Source organism: Arvicanthis niloticus, chromosome 3 (assembly GCF_011762505.2).
Source record: "Arvicanthis niloticus isolate mArvNil1 chromosome 3, mArvNil1.pat.X, whole genome shotgun sequence".
In the NCBI taxonomy this organism is placed as follows: domain Eukaryota; kingdom Metazoa; phylum Chordata; class Mammalia; order Rodentia; family Muridae; genus Arvicanthis; species Arvicanthis niloticus.
Window position 1 is genome coordinate 86,236,884 of NC_047660.1, and position 16,801 is coordinate 86,253,684.

The following is a 16,801-nucleotide window of genomic DNA, read 5'->3' on the forward strand; positions in this document are numbered from 1 at the left end:
CCCCAAGTTCCCCATCAACAGGAAACTATAATTCTTGATCATCATTTATTTGAATAAAAATGAGACAGACATGAAGAGATATAAGGAGAGTATCGAACTCAGCCAGGGCTTAGGGGCTGGAGACCTGGGGTCTGATCATGAACTCTTAATTAGTTACAGAACCTTTGATCAGCGGCAAAGCCTCTCCAGCTGTTTCCATGCCTGTGAAAACTGGGAATGAAACAACTCTCACCATTTAATTACTGTAATCCACCCACCACACTACAATGTCCGAGTATTTGTGCCTTTGTATGACAGTCCATCTGCCAGCTGTGGTCTACATCAACTAGAGCCAGATATCCATTGGCTAGCTAGCCTATAAGCTGTGTCTTTGTGGTGACAGATGCTTGGACTCCATCGTGCATCTTAAAGATCTGGCAGGGAGGCTTCCTCTCCAGGAAGCCTCACCCTGGCTGCCACACCGAGTTACCACCTTCCTTCACAACCATCCCAAAAACATTGCAGCTAGGCACCGACATACTTACATGCCAACTGCCTCATGACACACAACAGAACACGCAAGGTCTGGTTTTTTCTGTTTCTTAAGAGATCATGGTAGAGAGAAAAGATTAGCTCAGGACAGCTATTGAAACGTTAAATGGAAAAACCGAACTACCGAGTAAGTAGTGACTTGAATGACAGTGTCCCCAATTTAATTGTTTTTCCTCTTTGAACAGAGTTTCCTCTTTGAACTCTTCTTTCTGCTCCCTACTTTCATTGCTGTCTGACAGTCATGCTGTGGCTTTTCCCTACACCCTGGTGTTTGTGGTCCAGGGTTCCTGGCCACATGGATGGCACCATGTTCCCAGGCTAGGACCCAGCTTGCCTTAAATGCCAGATGACTAACTAGCTACTTCTGTTCTTCCCTCCACCCCTGAGACAGGTTTATCACTACCTGCAGCTACAAACATTGTTTCCAAGCGGATCTCTAGTCACTGTGGCCAAGAGCCCAGCCTCCTTATGTTCTTCCTGCAGGGAGCCTGACTCAGGATCCCTCCTGATAGTGGATGGAGTTTGGTCCTATTTTCTGGGCAGTTGGCTTGGTAGGCCAGCATTCATTCCTTCAGCAGCAGTCTGTGTTGTGTGTGTTCATTTATTCTGTCGTCTGGTCCACAGTGATGTTCATTTTGTTTAGGAATATAACTCTAACTTTACCAAAGTTTAAGTGTACCCTGAAAATGACTGTAACCACCCTATGAATTCCCCAAATCTACCTGAAATTCAAGAGTCAGACATCTCTTGAGTTGGACTTTGCTTGCTGGCTAAATTTTAGCATCATTGTCCTCTTCTGGGCACATAAAGGAGAAAAAGTATCTATAAACACCTGAAATGTCACTCATACTAGACCTTCACACATATGAGCTGCAACATCCTTCTTATTCATTTCTTGGGTATGTGCCTGCCTTAGCCCGATCAGATTGCTATAACAGAATACTACAGCTTGGGAGACTCCCACAGCAGAAAGGCATCTGGGGAAACTGCAAGTCTGAGGTTAAGGTATCAGCAGGGTGGCTTCTACATAGCTACTTTCTCTGCATGTCCTTATATGGCCTTTCTTCTGTGCACAACAGTTTCTTCGTTTTCTTATAACGGTGCCACGTTTTTATTGAATTATAATCTGCCTTTGACTTGAACTAAGTTTTATCCATTTAAAGGTCCTAGCTTCAAAGACAGTTCACTGGGGCTGGAGCTGGAACTGAATGTGAACAACATGGCAGATGGAAGTTCATGCGCCTGGTACTTCCCCGTGAGCACTCGCAGTAAGAATAGACTGCTCTCTTCTGCAACTGAGCATCCCTGCTGCTGGAACACAGACCTGCAACCTCCAAACACTCTCCTTGCACTCTGAGACTGATCTTGAAATTATTTGATTAAGATGAAGCAAAGAAGAAATCATGTTACCTTGAAGACAACTCTGTTCTGGAACAAATAACAACAAAAAACTGCCTACAGCTTTTCCTGGTAATTAGAGGTTAACAAAGACAGTATCCATGGAAGGCTGATTCCAAGATCCCCACATACACCACAATCATAGATGCTGCAATCACTGATATGAACTGGTGGAGTGGTCACACGTGGACTAAGTACCTTCTCTTTTATACTTTAAATCATCTCTAGATTACTTAGAGCACTCAATATTCAATAATGCATGTAACATGAAAAGAGTTGCCATGAAGTGTGGTTTGGGGTGCAGTAAAGAAAAATGTGTTTACTCAATACAGATATTATTATCATAGACCAAGGTACATTTCCAGTCACATGATCTGTGGTCAATTACATGCATGGATGTGGATCCTGTGGACGTGAGGATGACTGTCATTGCTCTCAGCATGATGTCTTAGTTACATTTCCATTGCTGTGGTTAAAACAACAGAATCAAGGCAACTTAGAGAAGAAAGAGTTTAGTGGGGGATTTTTGGTTTTCAGTTTTAGAGAGTGAGTCCATGCCCATCACGGTAAGGAGCATAGCAGCAGGCAAGCAGGCATGGTACTAGAGCAGTAACTGAGACCTGTAATCAGGAGGCAGGGAGAGGGTGAGGCACTTGCAAGCTAATTGGGAATGGCATGGACTTTTTGAAAACTTAAAGCCCATACCCAGTTACACACCTCCTCCAACAAGGTCACGCCTCCTAATCTTTCCCAAACAGTTCCCCCAAGTGGGAATGAAGCATTCAAACACTTGAGCCTTTGTGGCCTTCCTCATTCAAACCACAGCTGTGTAAGTTCACTGTTTGGCCTTATGACTGCTCTTTCCCCAAAATTCCTAGGGAGAATCAAGACCTCCCTTTTCTAGATGCCTGATGCCAGGGGTTGGATTGAGGGTGGCCCTTCCATTAATGAGCTCCCTGTCACTATTACAAATGACCTGAAATAGTCAATGTATGAAGATAAAATGTTTACTTGGTGTCATGGTTTCAGAGCTTCTAGTTCCTGATCCACTGGTGTTGTTCTTTGTACTTGTGGTATAACACACTGAGGTAGAAGGGTTAGTCAAGTAAAATGAGTTATAAACCTCAGGATAAGGGAGCAACATTGGAGAGTAGGCTAGAATTTAGGTGTTCTCTCAGTAACCTAAGCACCCCCCATTAGGCTCTATCCCCTAAGGATTCCACCACCTCTCACTAGCACCACCTTAAGAACCTACCCTTTAAGGAATGCAGCATTGACATTATAGCTTCTCTATTGGATAGAGATGGTAAGGAAGGACACAGATGCTCTTGAAATAAACCCATAGTGAAGATCAGCCTAAACCCAAACAGATTCTAGATGGTGTGAGATGAGAGACTGAAACTGGACATCCCTCCCCTTAGACTCTAGACCATGCCAGGGGATCATGAAAACGAGGGTGGGTCTCTGTGTGCATATGTGTTAGACAAGCTGAAGTGGCTGTCCTCCGGAACCATTCAACCCAGTGAGTCCACGTCTATTTAACAGAATCCACCAGTGCTGAGCATTATCAGAAGAGTCAAAGAACTGCCTCCTACCTCAGTTCATGGTCCAGGGTAGCCACAGTCTGCTTGCCCCGCTGGGTTGGAGCAGTTGCCATGGATTTGGAGGCTGGTGGTCAGTCACAGGAGAAATGATGCTCCTTAGGAAGTAAGCGGTAGTCAGATTCTATTGTAAAACTCAAATATCAGAAGGGATATTTAAGAAGGACTCAGTTTATACACCAATCTTGTGAACTGCTCCTGCAAAGTTAATATCAAGACAACATTTATTTGTGGATCTAACATGTTCATTTAGCACCGACTTTGCACCAGAAGTTGAGTTAGCCAGGAGTGACTAAGGATCGGTATACCCTGCCTGCAAGGAATGCCTTGCTGAGCAGAAAGTATGTTAGCCAACTCTGCCTAGGTATAGCCAAGGCAGAGGGAAGCCTGTGTTGCTGAGAAGTTGGACTTCCTGGAGGAAGAGGCTCTGGGTAGTTTTTCAAGGTGACAAATTCAGCAGGAGAAACTGATATTGTCAGGTTTCAGAAATATGTCTTGGTTTTACTTCTCTGAAGGCAGATTAGCCATGGAGGGCCTGGGCTAAGGACAGATGTTCCAGCAAGAAACTAATGGTCACCCACTGGCCAATGTGTGACATCTGTAGCAGGGGTGTCTGGGTATTTGTGCCACCACCTCAGCATGAGAACTCGCTGTCCTGCACTCTGTGTGTTTCTCCGCAGGCAGGAACATTTCCCATGGACTCAGCCAATCTGGAGCTCCTAGTGGAGACACAGAGACCACTCCCTACCCCCCAGCCTGGCTGCCTCTCTGCCCAGACTGGAATGCTCCCCAGGAGGAACCCAATCACCAACTCCTGCCTTTATCTGTTTTCCATCATCCTAACTTCTCTGCCGACCCCTGATATTGACAATACACTTTGCAATAGCCAAGTATCTGCTGCTTGTGCAGAAAGCTCACCTTCCCAAGGGAGACTGAGATGGTAAAGTGCCCCTGAGGGGGCAGTTCAGTTCATCATGATTGGGTTAGGTCTGGGGTGCTGTCCTGGTGCTGGCAAGCTTCTTTGCTTCCCACTTTCGGAGCCATTTAACTAAGATCAGTTGAACATTCCCTGGGGCCTCTGCTGGCAAGCAAGATGCTCTCTGGCAGAGGTCTGAGTTATAATGAGGCTCTGTTTGCTTCAAGATCTCATTTTGGTACCCTTGGGGGAGAATGCTAACAGAACCAGAGAGCATTCTAGATCCTTCTTTGCAGTTTCTTAAGTCATTGTCAATAGGACCTTAGCAAAACCTGATCTTCATCTACCTCAAATGAGTTGTGGAAAGAGCAGTAGGCCTCTGTCGTCACACATGCCAGCAATCAAGTGAGCTCCCAGGAGACCTCACACTGCTGCCTGCGCAGTATCAAGGGGTGCTCCCCACACTCCTGTATGCACTGTATCAAGGAATGCTCCTCACACCCCCGCCTGCACTGTATCAAGGAGTGCTCCTCACATCCTTGCCTGCACTGTATAAAGGGGTGCTCCCCACACTCCTGTATGCACTGTATCAAGGAGTGATCCTCACACCTCTGCCTGCACTGTATAAGGGGTGCTCCCCACACCCTTGCCTGCACTGTATCAAGGAGTGCTCCTCACACCCCTGCCTATACAGTATCCATCACTAGGGTGCTTGTCTTGCTTGAAGCCAGGAGCTCAAAAGCATCCAATGTGTTGGAAAGGGAGACACTATAATATCACCTTTTCATTATGGAGTTAGCTTATGTCAAGGTGCTTAGAGATTTGCTAGAACAAAGAATGGTAGGGATGAGGATCTGCTGGGCCATGCGAATGGTTCAAATACTACAGAAACTTCCTTCCCTGATCCTATTTATTCTGGCCCTCACTGTGTTCTGGGCGAGGACTTTATAATAGCTGAGATGTCAGGCAGAGATTGGATGAACTTATGGACTGTAAGGTATATTCCTTAATGTGGAGCCATTGCCATGAGCCAGCTGAAGACACCTTCCCACAGATTAAACTCAGGGCCAGGGTGAACAGGTTCTGCCTGAGGAGAAGCTTCGGCTGGAACCAGCAATTATATTACAGCTGGGAATCATAGCCTAGAGTACCTCTACTGAAGGTAGGAGCATGGGGGAAGGGGGTGGATGAAATGGTTGGTCATGTTCTTAAGTCCCTATTACATCTATTTCTGTGGTCATCACATGCTTACTGAGGGACAGGGACATAGTTCCTCAGTGACTAGACAAGTGGTGATTTTTTTTAAAGGTGTGCAATTTTATAGAAATCACATTGCGTCCATCATTGTGGTATTCCAGGCCATCAGACTTCTTCAAAGCCTGGGACATGCAATGAGAGAAGATGGAACAGATGGAGGAAGTGGTACAGTGTAGAAAGGTATCCTCAAGGGACAGATCGTGCAGAGAACGGAGATCCACATGGAGGGAGGAACACCCTTATCCACAAGGAGAGTGACAAGCTGAGAGGCAAACCAGGTCAAGAACAAAATGACAAACACTGAATAGTAGGAAATACTAGTTACAGAGGAGACCTATGGGAGCTCAGGAGTCCTGGAGAGAGGCAGTCGTTCAACTAACTGCTTGTACAGTCAAACCATCTGTTCCTACCTTACTCTCGCACCGTCTATTGAAAGGGGTCTCTTTTTCTGAATTGCTTTTGGCAAATAACCAAAAGATCTAATGGGCACATTTGCTTGGGTCTGTTCTTAGGTCATCTCCTTAGTGTCTCGTCTACTGTCCCTCCCCCGACTGATACCACATGAACCTGATTACTCTGGTAGTAGTAGCTCTTAAAATCAGATAGCCCAACTGTTTCTACACATTATTACAGTATTTTTGACATTTCTCTCTCTCTCTCTCTCTTTCTCTCTCTCTCTCTCTCTCTCTCTCTCTCTCTCTCTCTCTCTCTCTCTCTCTGTGTGTGTGTGTGTGTGTGTGCATGTGTGTGTGTTTGTGTGTAAAAATAAAATTTAAAAAAGGAGATAGGAGAGGAGAGGAGAGAAAAGACAGAGAAAGAGGAATCTTGCTGGAGTTTTGATAAAGTTATATTAAATCTGCATGTAAATTTGGATAACTGGTATATTTACTTACAGTGAATCTTCTAATCTATGAAATGTCTTTGCATTCTTTGGGTGAACTTTTTCAGTCACCAAGTTATGCAAGTCCTGTAGACATGCTGTCATGGTGATACCTAACAATCTTATTTTTTACACACACACAGTATCACTGTGGATTTATTTTAAAATAAAACTATGTTACTCCTAAGAGGTGGGTATCCCTTAGTATGAATAAACAGCATGCATCAAATTTAGTCAAGACAAAACACATGACTTCAAAAATTGTTCCATGTACTTCGTAAACTCAGCTAGTCATGCACGGACTGAGTTTTGGGACACAATCCAGTCCTCTGTGATTTCTGGCTTGCTGTGTGATATAACATGCCTATACTATGCACCTCAGAAAGCTCTCCACAAAACCATCTGTGCTGGGAAATCCATGACCTCTGAGGTGGTCATAGTTCATCAACTTCCGACTGTAGAGAACCCTTCCCTTCAGCCAAGCTGGAAAGGACAGCTCAGTGACTCCCACCCTGTGCCCAGCTCTGGAAGCCCTGGTCAGGTGCTGCTGCTGTGGACTTCCCATGCCTCCAAGGATGACTGGGCCATGTGGTCTCTCTCTAGTAGAAACCACACGCTGGCACTAAGAGGGCCTGAGCAGTCTTTGGAGCATCGTGTCTCATTGATTAGCTGACTCCCAGCCTCATGTCTCCTCTCAGTGTCCCACAGCCTTTCAAATGAGGTAACCATAGCTACCAGCCCCTAACTATCCCCCTGTCCCTCCATGTTGCCTATCTTTGACTGATATGGCTGACTCTGATCATGCCCACCTTTGCTTCCCATGTGACCCTCAAGGAGGCAGAGGAACCTGTTAGCATCTGAAAATAGATATGGGGATAAAATACAGCCCTGGCCTGCATGTATGAGCTCAGAAACACATGCCAGCCCCAGCACACTCTGCCCATGGGTCACCAAGTCTAAGGAGTCCGACTGGCAAAAGACAGCTGAGTGCAGGTGAGGGTGCAGCCACACTTGCCTAGACTGTTGGTCCAAGAGGGATGGTTGTGCCGGTTCCATAGTTGATAACACTGAGACTTAACGCCTTTCTCTGAGATCACAAAGTTAGTAAACAACAAAACTAGCTTTGCCTTTACACCCATAAGCCCAGCCCTCCCTGCTCCTCCCCATTCCCTGAGCACTTGGAAGGCTCTCAGGATTTGCAGAATGAGTGGGAAAATAGTCAAAATGAATTGTGCCCTGTCTGCTGAGACTTTTCCTGGAGGTAAGGAAGCAGTTACATCCTGCCCTTCTAGCCTTTCCTATTAGCTACCCTACCCATGTTCCCAGGCCTTTGCAGCCCATCTTAGGGACCCTGGGACAGCAGCATCCTTGAAATATGGGTGAGCATTTCAACCCCCCCTCCCCCAGGAGATCTCTGCTTCTCTTCACACCCTCCTGGCTTTTTAGTTCTGGTTTGCTCACTGGTATATGGCTTTGAATAACAGTCTTGACTGAACCTGACCTGGGAAGCCTAGGGAAGTTGAATGGCAAGAGGCAATCGAATGTACCCAAAGATCCATGTCCAGCATTCCAGGGGTCCAGGTTTAGACTGAAGGTTTGCCTGGCCTTTTCTGCACTTTCATCTGCTCCCCAGGCACCTGTCAACTTCTGTGTACAACTGATACATCAAAGGTTTAGGAAAAAGGTGAAGCAGTCACCTGAATGACGGAGAAAAGGCAGCCATAGTGGCGTGTTGTCCTTGGTAGCACAGGAGCAAGCAAGGATGCAGCTTCTATTTACCCATGATGACACCTGCCAAGGCCAGCCTTGCCTGCCCCTGGGAGTCCTGGACAGAGGCCCCTTCAGGCTTGCTCCCCTTCCGAGGCCTCAATACTGCAACAGTTCAGGCGGGCTCCCAGTGAACCCCGAGTGACCCCTCAGGGGCTTTATTTTCATTTCTTCTTGGCAGGATGTAACTTCCTGCTTCTAAGAAAAACATCTTTAAACAGAGCCATGAACCGGTTCCAGGGTGTCCCTCACGTCCCCCAGCTCCAACGGAACACCATGATGAGCTGACTGGAGCTCATTGGAATCACATGGTGCCTGTTTCCTTTCAAAGTCCCCAAGAGTCTCAGGCCTGGAGGAGGTGTGTGTTGGGGGCAGGGAGTGATAAATCATACTGCAAGTGTTATCTAGTCTTGTGTTTGAGAGGGGAGGCCAGGAGAAGGAGGAGGAGATGCCGAGGGGCCTGAATGCACTGAATGCACACAGGGAAGAGTAGGGAGCAAAGGCTGCCCAGACCAACTGGTGTTTATTAGGCGTCTACCACCATGAAGCCCAGGAGAGCAATAAGCCTAGACCATTGATGACCTGTGTGGAAATAGCTTCAGAGTGTGTCAAGTAGACTGTGCAGAGTCAAGTTTGGTGTGAGAATGCTAGCCAAGAGGCAGAGGAACATTCTTCAGGGAGTAATGCTCCCTCTCTAGACCAAGGAGGCCTGAATTTGTATAAGCCTGGGAGGAATGTTCTAGTTGTCTTCCAGTCTTCTCTGGATACATAAGCAGATTCATGTTCAGCTCCCCAGGTGCCAGAGACTGGAGAGCTTCAAGTGATGTTTGGGCAGAGATTCAGCGAACATACCAAGGTATAATACAACGATGGGACACAGAGGAGCCTATGAAGTGAGGTGTTGGGTGCTCAGGAACACTGGGATGCCTGGAGAGAGGCATGCCCCTGTCCTTGGGCAAGTGAGGATAGTCCATTAACACTGGCTGTGGAACCCTCACAGCTGGGGCAAGCAAAGGGTTTTGCTCACTATCCTGGCCTGGGCATTGGTCAGGTGTGGGGTTGGTAACTGCAAAAGAGTGTGTCATTCTTTCAGAACTAAGACCCTTGCCTTCTTGCAGAAGCAGCAGAATTTTACAGATGGCCTTACGTTGAAAGAAGGGTACTGATGTGTATTTACTTATCTGTGTAATGGGAACAAGGACACTCATATGGTAGGGCTATTTTGGGGTTGAGGTGGGATCTTCTGCCTTTTAGTTTTGGGTTCACCACCTTGTTTTAAGAAAGTTAGAGTGGTTTCTGAGTCTATGGGACTGAGAAAAAAAGACACAAAAATGTAAGGAGACAAGAAAGGATGTGAAGCCAATCCATACCTTAATTTACATACCTTAATTTGGTTCTGTGAGGGTGAAAGTTTTTCATGGAAGGATTCTTCAACACTCCCCTGAGACCAATAGCTCTCTCCATAGTTCAAGATCTTAGGATAAAAGGAACAAGTTCCTGGACATTCCCCTCTGTTCCCTGTTTCAAAAAAAGGGACCAAGAACCGAGCCTGGCTATATTTTTTTAATATTTGAATTTTTAATTGTGAGTTGAAACAATATAATTAAACACAGTTATGAGACATAAAATGGAGTTATGATTTATGAATTGAGTGTGGAGCAACTGAATCAAGTTAGTTAATACAGTCATCTCCTCAAATCTTGCCTCTAGGAGGCAAACATGGTGAATGGAATGACCAATAGTGGACATTTCAAAGTAAGGAAAAACAAAGTTCAAATGTTGTCACCTGGCATCCTTTGATGATCAACTGTTTTTTTTTTTTTTTTTATCATACTAAATAAAGGGTTTCACTAAGAGGTTTTCATGTATGTGTATCTACATCTGTTTGTAGACAGATACATAGTTGCACCTTGCAGCTATTTCTGCCCTCCCTCGCCCCTCCCTCTTTTACTGGACTTCCTACCCTCCAAAGCCTTTTGCCTTTTTGTTACATTCCTCTCCTGAGAAAACCTTGTAGTGTCTGGTTTTTCTTTCCCTATATCACTCTGGTTCCTCCTTCATATCTTCTCTTAGGCTTCCCTCTTAAAGCCTTTCTTTGTCGAGTCCCAGAGAAACCCAGGGATCGTATTAGCATATCAAAACACAAGCTGGCTTCCAGTTTTTCTCTCCAAACAAGTGCCAAGGGCCACCATGGTACCCTGGCTTCTCTTAGTACTTTTCAACCTGTCCCCTACCCTAAACTTCCCCCAGCTCATGGGCTTCCCTTCCCCCAGCTTCTGATTTCTATAAAACCCTGCCATTTCAGACACACAATTTCTTGGTCCTCTCCTCTTGGCTCTTGGCTCTCTCTTAGTCCTCTTGGACCTCTCCCGATGTCCTCCTCCTTTGACCCACCCCCTACCCCTGTCCCCAGCCTCACTGCCCAGTTCAGTCCACTGGCCATGTTTAGTCTACTATTTTCTCCCCTGATCTGGACTCTTCCAGATGCTTCTGGCTGTGTTCTTCCTCATATTTAAGAAACCTTCTCTCTTTAACCCCATGTACTGAATTTGTCATATCCCCCTTTCATTCACCCTGCTGTTTATGTCGCATGTGCACGTATATGTGTATATTTTTATGAATAAATATGGATTTTTAAATGTAGATTCTGAACATGAAACGTGAGATTTGTCTTCCTGTGCTGGCTCACTTTGTTGGCATTCCTTCTACAAGCCACCCAACAGTTACCTAGCAACAGCCAGGTAGCCCTGGCTTGCTACAAAAGAGACTGTTTGGCCCTCTTCACTCTCTCTGCCCCTTTTCTCTGACTCTCTGAACCCCTTCACTCTCCCTGACTCCTTTCTCCCCTTCCCCCACCCCACCTCCAAGTGTTCCTGGAAAGCTTCTCCTCTTCTTTCTCTCTTCCTCTCTCTCCCTCTCTGTCCTTCTCTGTCCCCTCTCTTTCTCTGCCTCTACTCCCTTCTCAACTCCCCTTCCCATGCCCCCAAATAAACTTTATTCTATACTATACCCATCATAAGGCTGGTACCTCATGGTGGGGCAGTGATGGCTCAGCATGGGCCCACTGAGGTACCCCCTTCCACCTCACCATACCTTGTTCTATAAAACATATACCTGGCTTTTAAAAACACCACAGCACACTTCACATAACATGATGACCTCCAGTTGCCTCTCTTTTCTAGCAAATAACACTGCTCATTCTCTTTAAGGCTGATTAAAATTCCATTGTGTACAGCCACCACCTGTAGACTTTTTAAAGAGGACATGTGGGATAATGAGTGAAAGGCTAGGGCAAGTCTATTGGTTTCTTCCCTAAGGCAAAGCGGTCCAGGCTGGAACAGGATTCTATAACAAAGCCAGGTGGTGGCAGTGATGGTTTCTTGTAAGTTCCAGGTGCCCAGATCCTTGCTAAGCTGAACTGACATTGCAATACTGGGAAGAATAAAATCGCTGCGTATCTTCTAAGAAATCATGGCAGTCACATAGATTGTCCTCTACCAGATGGGCCACCGATTTTGGTTGCTAACTAAAAGCAAGATTTAAGAGCTTTGGCAAGAAGCTGTGTGAAGAAAGGGTTGGCTACCTCCTGAGAAAATTGAGATGCCCAACCATAAGTAAGGCCTCAGGCCAGGCTTCGTACTGAGAGAGACAGAGAGAGAGAGACAGACAGACAGACAGAGAGACAGAGACAGACAGAAACAAAGATAGACAGAGAGACAGAGACAGACAGAGAGACAGAGAGAGAGAGAAGTCTTCATAAAAAATGATTTCAGATCTACCTATCACGTATCACAATGCCTAATATACACATTGTTTACTAAATGGGCACAGTAGTCTCTGTCCTGACACCATTCAAAACAAATGAATTCAGCAAATGACCACAACAAAAATCAATCATGAAACTCTCCAAATTTGAGTTGGAACCATGGTGCGTCCCAGGCCAATGTTTATTGAAATGGTTTATTTGAGGCAATATTTGGGGGCTAAGGAGATTCCTGGGTGGTTAGGAATGCATCCTGCTTAGCAAGGGACCTGGGCTCATTTCTAAGCACACAGATGAGGTGGCTCACAACAGCTTGTGACTCTATCTCTAGGGGATCTGACATCTTTGGCCTTCACGGGCACTTATGGGCACCTGCACTCACATGTGGGTACACAGCCATACATGGATGCAAGTCCCTTAGCATGAGGATGGTCTATAAAACTGCAACTTAAATTTGAGGTTAGTTGGTTTGCCATAGAAGAGAGGCACAGCTACAGTACATAGCTGTTCGGGCCATGGCTATATCCTTATGATGTATTCACCATCTGACCTAAAGAAGATATACTTGCCTAAATTCTCCATCCCAGAAGACTATGCATAAAATAATTAATGAATGAGCTTGAGGATTTTCCAAACTTGTATGTATGTATGTATGTATGTATGTATGTATATATGTATAATATATATATTATATAATATATATTATATATAATATATATATGGGGGATATATATATACATACCTACACACACATATATATGTATATATAGATACAGATATAGATATACATAAACACACACTATATATATATATATATATATATATATATATATATATATATACACACATATATATATGGGGGTATATATATTCTAATGACTCAATCCCATAGCAGTGATACTCATAATGGTAAAACCCAAACAAATGCAGAAAGTATGGAAAACATCCCCCTTCCCTTCCTCTTTCCCTGCACACATGACAGGTTTCCAGTTTCTGCTTTCCCTCTTCCTGGCCATAACAACAGATAATGTGCTCTGAGCCCACTTTCTCCACCTGACAACTGTCAAAGATGTCACTCATCATCCCTTATTTTAAAAGATTTTAAACCATATACATCATATTGACTTTTAGTCTTTTAGTTTTTTGGAGCTGTGTCTAACTTCATTTCCAAAACACCATTTTCCTGTCTATTGTCTGCAGCAAAGGACTGGAAAGCCTACTATCTGTGCTCTCTCTCTCTTTCTCTCTCTCTCTCTCTCTCTCTCTCTCTCTCTCTCTCTCTCTCTCTCTTCCTCTCTCTCTCTTCCTCTCTCTCTCTCTCTTCTCTCTCTCTCTCTTCTCTCTTTCTCTCTCTCCTCTGTACTTCATCTCCTATCAGCTTTATTCTTGCACCAAACTCTCAAGGACTGTATCATTTTCATTTTCTTTTGTCTGTTGATATGTTCTGTCCCTATTTTCATGGTATAAAAATTCTCATTTCTGTATTTCTTTATTAACAGTTCCTTAGAAAGTCAAGGGACAGAGATTGATAGATATGGATGATGTATAGATGGGTGATAGATCACCACTAGATGGTAGGTAGATAAGTAGATTAATGATAGATAGATAGATAGATAGATAGATAGATAGATAGATAGAAGCTAGCTAGATGTTAAACAGATAGGAAAATGGAAGGTTCCATTGAGAGATTATTCCTGCTGATTAATGATGTAGATTCTGTAAGTCTGGGCATTGATTCAAAAACAAAACTCTTCTTGACCTTATGTAGCTTTTTCTATAAACAAGTTACACAGATAACTGAAAGGTCACTGGGAGGTCCACGAAATCCATCAGCAAGCCACTACCACTATGATATTCTCCCAAATGCCAAGCAGATGGCTTTGAGTCAGTACTGTTGGGTCCTCTGGCTACTCCTGGAAAACACAGGCTTGAAAAATCTTGACTTACTGTGTCTCCAGCAAGAATCAGGGCAGCATTTGAATAAAGTTTTGGACAAGAAGAAGAAAGCCTTTCCTGCATCACACAGACCTGCATATGTAGAGGCAACAGAGGTGAATAGGTGTCTCAGGAAGAGAACTACCTCCACAGTTCTGAGGTACTTTGATGGCCTGCTTCTGTACAGGGTTCCTCAGACTGAGACTCCCCACACAGACATAGCATGTTTGCATTGGTCTGCTCAGCCTACCACAGACTGGGAGCCTGAAGAGTAGCCATCTGTTCTCTCACAGCTCTGGAGGTTTGGAAATCCAAGACAGAGACTCTGAAGGGCTCCTGACTCTGGCTAGGGCTGTCTCCAGGGATTGCCACGTGCGATTCTCACTGCATGCTCTCTCAGAGGGCAAGGTCATGCTCAGGGGAGGGAGATCCAGTTCTGTGTCATCAGGACCTCAGCCAAGCTCAGTCAGTTCTACTGAAGGCTTCATTCCTAACTCAGTGACACTATCCTTGTGGTTATTCTCTTGTGTCCACTCCCCACTTCCAACATGCTGAAGTAGCAGTGTGTTGTGTAAGACCTCTGGCATTTCTAATGCAGGTTCTATTGTGAGTTGCTTTTGTGAGTTTAGGCCAGTTGTTTGAGCATCTCCCAGCCTTATTTTCCTCATCTGTGAAATGGGAATCCTAACACCCATTTCCGGGCTCTTAGGACATTCAGCAGATCCTGAAGATTGGGCTTATAGTGATATGCACGGTGATGCCACAGAGATGCCCATACCTACACTGTCCCCCACACCTGTTCTGTTTTCTTTTCCTACCTTTTCAATGGCCAAAGGCTTCCTATAGTTCCCTTCTGACTTGGAAGCTCTTAAACCATTCATGTCCTAAAATATTTTCAAGTGTCCCCTTTCTCAGGGCAATTTGGACATAGCTAGGTTCCAACTGTGCTTCCAAGGATACAAGTCACACTCTTTCTGGTCCCCTGCATGGCAGCAAGCCACGTTATCCTTTTTTTTACTTCCACCTTCTTGTGAGGCGGCTCCACCTACACTTGTACCTGGCCCACCAGTCTACCCTCTGACACTCTTCAGGAGGTTTCTGGAGCAGGGGTTCTCAGACTTCATCTCCCAGCACTAGCCTGGATAATTCACATCATGGAGCCTTTGTCCAAAAGCCACTGGCTCAGGACTCTGTTCACCTGGTCCTGGTCCTGGTCCTCAAGAGCTTCAACCCCAGTGCTGACAGAAGGATGCTGACTGACAGCAATGCAGGGTCGGTACTTACAGAATGTAGGAGTCAGGCAAGAGCTCAAGAAATTACTCAGCACGTCACGTGGCCCCGAGGCATACGGTGAAGGCTATAGGAGGTCTTGCCAAGGGACATACTTCAAAGATCATGCTGTGCAGCATGGGTGGAAAATGAAAAGCAGTCCAAAAGCTTTGATAAGATGGTTCAGAATGAGTTAGATCATAGATTCACAGAGCTTCGAGTGCACACTCCCTCTGGGCACACCGAGTCTTACATCAGCAACCTTGTCCCGTTCAGAACAGTCTGCACATTACCCAGATGTTAGAGTATCGCAGTCATAAGCCAGAGCTGATTGTAGACATGTTAGATGCCGTACCACTGACTCCGCTTATAGCAGCTGGGGTCAATTCTGCAAGGCCAGGTATTCATCTTTCCAAAAATTGCACATCGTAACAACGGCACTTTCACAAGCCTAAGTCAGTCACTTTGATTTGAATTCCCTTTATTAGTTATGTCACCTTGGTAAATCTTTGCCTCCATTCCCCATTGGCTGGTTTCATATATGCTCAGGCCATAGATTCTAATGGTGACTCTTGTTATTGAATACTGGCCCACACATCCAAATACCCAGCCATACACAAATATGCAAGCACACCAACAGTGACCATGCTCTCCGGCCTACCAACCCCAGCCTGGTGGACATTTGTTAAATGCCGTAGCACATTGCTAATGGCCAATAGAATGTTACTGTATAAGGGGAAACCTCAGACAGATGAAATTTAACAGTGTTTAGCCCAGGGAAGAAGGAGACATAAGCAGGCACTCTCAGAAACAGAGCAAGCTTATCTTACTTATCTTGTGGAAGGTAAGTGTTTGTGGACAGAAAACTGGGAGTAGCATAAAGTCATGGGGAGTAGAGGCAGCCAAATGGCTATGGCTTGGGAGCTGCCATATTTGAACATCACTTAAACATTTGACAACCTATGACTGACAGGAAGCTTGGCAGCAGCTTAAGTATGGTTACATGTGTGTATTCCTAGTAAGACTTGAGTTGGTTTGCAGGCTAAGTTAGGTTTCAGTTTACTGTGTAAAAAAAGTATGGAAGCCCTCTAGGACCAAATTCAGTTTAATACTACCAGACATCTATCCAAATAAAACATCTAGCATAGCTCTGATGTTGTCTTCCTTTTAGAAGTAGGGTATTTTTACTACAATAAGAAGATATAGTTGAGAATTTTCAAGGGTAGACCTGAAGTATGTTTTGTATTCAAGAACAAGAGTTACCAGTAGAATCAAAGCCCCCCAAGTATATGTAAAACCAGCCAAAGGGAAATGGAGGCAGAGATTTGTGGGTCTCCCCTTTCTCAGAGGTCCTCAGCACAGAAGGGTAAGGGGAGCATAGTGGGGGAGGGGCATGGTTCAGACAGCCATGAGTACAATGGAATGACTTCCGGGATCAGCCTCAGTGAGACAGCTCAACTTTATTGGGGTGGCCAAGGGCTATA

General features: G+C 45.0%; 1 long non-coding RNA gene across 1 annotated transcript; it reads left to right on the forward strand.

The window, feature by feature from the left end:
• The first annotated feature begins 529 nt into the window (after positions 1-529).
• LOC143441606 (uncharacterized) lies at positions 530-2,947 on the forward strand. Its single transcript, XR_013109169.1, has 2 exons — positions 530-658; positions 1,695-2,947. It is a non-coding gene; the product is annotated as an uncharacterized LOC143441606 (long non-coding RNA).
• The last annotated feature ends 13,854 nt before the right edge of the window (positions 2,948-16,801 follow it).